The 5,063-nt window shown below is 39.2% G+C and overlaps 1 protein-coding gene across 1 annotated transcript in view; it reads right to left on the bottom strand.

The window, feature by feature from the left end:
* LOC144963810 (dopamine receptor 1-like) overlaps nt 1–5,063 on the bottom strand; it is a 111,192-nt gene that overhangs the window by 2,298 nt on the left and 103,831 nt on the right. The window lies entirely within an intron of this gene.

Here is a 5,063-nt window from a genome sequence, read left to right as displayed (position 1 = left end):
ATTAGATTTCGCAAAGATTTCGCCGTTTCACATATACCCCTGTTTTATTAATAACAGTTAATTAATTATGAGCTTAGCTCAGACTCGTAACGGTCCTCTCTGAGTTGTAGACAAACCGGTAATATACCAATCAAAAAATCCATGATCATCATCATCATAGTCATAATTATCGTCATCATTATCATTCACAACAACATCAACAGCAATAACGAAACATGATATCAAGATATCAGAAGGAAGATGCTCTTGTGAGTGTGCAGTGATTGTGTGTGTGTGTGTGTGTGTGTGTGGGTTTGTGTGGGTGTGTGTCAGTATGTTGTGTGTGTATGTGTGTGTGTGTGTGTGTGTGTCTGTGATTGTGTCTGCGTTGGTGTATGTGTGGGGCAGAAGGGGGGTGGGGTCAACAAAAAGAGGTTCCTGATATTCATATATTCTACGTAAAAAGGGCATCGCATGTAATTGAAGCAATCAACAACACTTGTGATCGTCACTGACATGTTTTATTCATTATCGGACAGTCAACAACTTCCGGAAAGGTCCTCAAATGAAAAGAGCAAAGCAACAAACCGAAGAAAAAGAAAAAGACAAAAAAAAAAAAAAAAAAACAAAAAAAAACAACAAAAAAAAAAACAAAAAAAAAAAAAAAAAAACAACGAAAAAAAAACAAAAAAAAAAGAAACAAAACAACAACAAAATTTCGAGTTATTTATGAGTGCTTAAAAAAATTTAGAATATGGCAACAACAAATTTTTTTTTTTTCGAATTTACCCATTGACTTTAAATGCCTATACTAATCGTACAAATCCGGAAAAAAAGCCTGAACTCTTATATAGTGCAGTATTCATTAAAAGTGCTAAAAGTGCTTTACAAATGGTCCCTAACCAACAGCAACACTTAAAATGAAGAACGAGACATACGCCTGTTAGGCGATATTATAATTTTCCCCCGACAGAGACAACGCTTTTAACGGCTAGGTACTCGTTTTACACCCGAGTACGATGAGAGAATGTGAGTAAAGAGCCTTTTCCAAGCACTCTACAATGCGCCGCTCACAGCGGGACTTGAACCCAGGACATCCGATCCACAGGCGAGCGTCATACCACCAGACCACATAGCTGCAAGAAACAAAAACATTTGAAGCCTTTGTTACATATTAACTGTTTTTCTCACGTACTATCTATAATATTTGGTACAAATCTTAATTGATAAACATTGGGGCTATTTACATTTAGATAATGTGCATTTATTATGTATGACGAACCCGTTTCGGGACATTTACAACTTCAAGATAATATACTATATCCTTCGGGCATTAAAGATCTTTAAAAGCTTTTCCTACACGGTCATTATCATAGATGAAAAATAAATAAAGATAAGAGAACAATCAATAATGGACGTTTCAATGGCCTCGCTAATATAGCATCGTGATCAATGCATTATGATGCTCTTAAATCTAAAAATGGATGAAAATAACATGGCAAAAAGTTAAAGGCGTAAAAAATAAAATAAAATAGAATAAAAAGCCAAGAAGATGAAAAGGCTAATTGACCCTTACAATCGCAATGTAGGATAAGATGCAATGTGAGTTGGGATTTTATATATATATTTTTTACGGGAACGAGTCAAAGTTTATAAAGATAACAACCCGGACATCTCTGGAAATGAAGGCGATGGCCCTTGCAAGTCTCCGAGGGATCGTTACGTGGAACAGCGTGTTTATTTATCTAATTCTACATCATAGTGGCGCATTTGCCCAAGGGGTGCGCCCCCTTTGTTAGAAAGGGATGGCTGGACACGGTAACGAGAGCCGACTTTTTTTTTCTTCTTTTCTTTAAAAAAAAAGGTTCAGTAAAAAAATATATATAAATGGGGGTGATTGAAGGAGAGAGTAATGAAAACAAACTTATAGCTTGGGGGAAAATTGTATAAGGGAGGTGTGAGGAATAATTTAATAGAGGATGAGTGTGAGGACAGCAACGTTAGGGTGGGGGGAAAAAGGGGGGGGGGGGGGGAGGAAGATGGGTTGGGGTAGAGGATGAGAGATATGTTTCGTTATAAGATAGGAAAGAGGATAATACTATAATGATATCATGAATTGATATGGTTCCTAGTTGAAATCAAATTGCTGACTGGCGCTAATGTCATAGTACCTAGAACAAAACTGACAAATTAAAAAAAACCAATGGGAGAGATCTATATTCATGTTTTCGTCCAACCAGGTCATCAAACACATGATTTGTTGCTGTCCAACGATTGGATATTTCTTAAACAAATGTAAACACGCTGCTTTTTTACAAAGATATAAAACCTATCCATGTGTCAGCTGAAAACCCAAATGACCTATCGTGATGTTAGATATTTAAAAAGCTATGAACACTTTTCACAAAGTGGGTCACTTTGAGCACATTTTGCAATGTGACCAATGACCTCGAGCACATGAAAGTTAATATAGATCTATGCCAATTGATCTAGTAATAGGAGTTATGATTTTAAATAAAACATACTCGGAATTTAAAACAAATGCTCTTCGAAAAAGTCATTTTTCATCGCTTTATGAAAGTAAGTGGATTGTCAGTCTTGTTAGTATCAATCATGTTACTGGGATTCCAGAGAAACGGCAAGAAGATAGAAGAGGTGGGAGAGAAAGAAGAGGTTAAGTAGAAATTGAGCTTTTTTATTAGCGCAATATCCACTTAACGTGCTCAAAGCGCTTTACAAGGGGTCTCTAGTCAACAGCAACATTTAACATGAAGGACGAGACATGACGCCTGTTAGGCGATATTACACTTTTTCGGACAAAGACAACGCTGTTAACGGCCAGGTACTCATTTTACACCTGAGTACGGTGAGAGAATATGAGTAAAGAGTCTTTTCCAAGGACTCAACTATGCGTCGAGCGAGGCTCGAACCCAGGACCTTCCGATCCGAAAGCGAGTGTCATACCACTAGACCACATAGCCGCAATCTGTTTAAAAGAAGAGGAAGAATGGAGGATAGAGGTGAGCAGCACGAAGGGGTAAAAAGGGGGGGGGGGGACGAACAGTGCGGAGAAGCAGTTGGAGAAACAAATTGATGAAGAAGTAAGAGGAATTGAAGAAAATGATTATGAGGTGATGATGATGATGATGATGATGATGATGATGATGATGATGATGATGATGATGATGATGATAAAGAGGTGATGATGGTGATGATGATGATGATGATGATGATGATGATGGTGATGATGATGATGATGATGATGATGATGATGATGATGATGATGATGATGATGATGATGATGATGATGATGATGATGATGATGATGATGATGATGATGATAAAAGATTGAAATGGGGAAGATGAGAGAAGAGAAGAGGAGGGGCGGGGGGAGAGCAGGATGATGAAAAGGGGGAAAAGGAAAAGGAGAAGGGTAACGATGGATATGGACCGGCTGCAGAGGAATGTGGACGAAGTAATAAAATAAGACAAAAGGAATCAGAGGAATGGACGGGAGATACCCTGTTAGCAAGTTGGAGAAACATTTCCATTGCATACATTCTTGGCCCCAAATGGACAATAACAATAAATCCACGGATTTTCTGGATGCCATAGGTTATTCACCTTTCGCCCGCCCGTTGCCCACCCTTAGCCATGGAAAACATAGAAAGAAGGCCTTTTTCAAATTTGGAAATATAAGTTATAAGGGAGTAGGAATCCACTATAACAAAGAAGGGCAGAAGATCAAAGGGAAGGCCACGAGGAACATGGAGAAGAATTAAAGAAGCTGATATACAGAGAAGTGGTAAGACCTGGAATGAGATTAAAAAGTTAGTTCGGGATAGAGAAGGATGGAAACTGTTTGTCTGTGGCCTATACCCTGACCCAGGGTGAAAAAGGCAATGATGATGATGAATATAAGTTATAACTTCAAACGTGGCTAGATCAAGAGAGCGATATTCTAAAGACTTCAAGAAATCTGAGCTGTGAGACTTATTGAAAAGTTGCTGATCATTTCAATCTATGGAAATATGAAGAAATAAAGGAACCCCTCCCCCCCCCCCCGGATGAAAAATGTGTTTTAACATCGTACTATAAGTAACAACAAGATATGAAGTGAGTAGAAAAGTGCCAGAAGACAATAGAGAATAAAAAATTTTTTTTCCGCGGCGGTGGTGGGGTTTGAACCTGCGACCTTATTGGTACGACAACTCCGCCTGGCAGGTGAGAGCGTGGCTCTACCGTGTGAGCTATCCACGAACACAAAATATTCGTTTCAAACTCAAAGTCATTTCTAGATCCCTCTCTCACCCACTTCTTGAGACCGCCGATTCGTTCACCACCATCGCGAAGTAATTTTGACCAGCAGTTAAGCTTAATAGCCAATATTCTCATCACAAACATATAACATAGAAACGATTGAGACATTGAGTATGCTCCGGTGTATGGGGTGAATTTTTAATTCAGAAAAGTGAGTGGAGCAGGCACTTATGTTGGTAACAACAAGATATGAAGTGAGTAGAAAAGTGCCAGAAGACAATAGAGAATAAAAAATTTTTTTTCCCGCGGCGGTGGTGGGGTTTGAACCTGCGACCTTATTGGTACGACAACTCCGCCTGGCAGGTGAGAGCGTGGCTCTACCGTGTGAGCTATCCACGAACACAAAATATTCGTTTCAAACTCAAAGTCATTTCTAGATCCCTCTCTCACCCGCTTCTTGAGACCGCCGATTCGTTCACCACCATCGCGAAGTAATTTTGACCAGCAGTTAAGCTTAATAGCCAATATTCTCATCACAAACATATAACATAGAAACGATTGAGACATTGAGTATGCTCCGGTGTATTGGGTGAATTTTTAATTCAGAAAAGTGAGTGGAGCAGGCACTTATGTTGGTAACAACAAGATATGAAGTGAGTAGAAAAGTGCCAGAAGACAATAGAGAATAAAAATTTTTTTTCCCCGCGGCGGTGGTGGGGTTTGAACCTGCGACCTTATTGGTACGACAACTCCGCCTGGCAGGTGAGAGCGTGGCTCTACCGTGTGAGCTATCCACGAACACAAAATATTCGTTTCAAACTCAA

This window comes from Berghia stephanieae, chromosome 2 (genome assembly GCF_034508935.2).
Source record: "Berghia stephanieae isolate SIO BIC M18660-M18661 chromosome 2, UCSD_Bste_1.3, whole genome shotgun sequence".
NCBI lineage: Eukaryota > Metazoa > Mollusca > Gastropoda > Nudibranchia > Aeolidiidae > Berghia > Berghia stephanieae.
The sequence above is the reverse complement of the archived record's forward strand: the minus strand, read 5'-3'. Positions and strand labels throughout refer to the sequence as shown.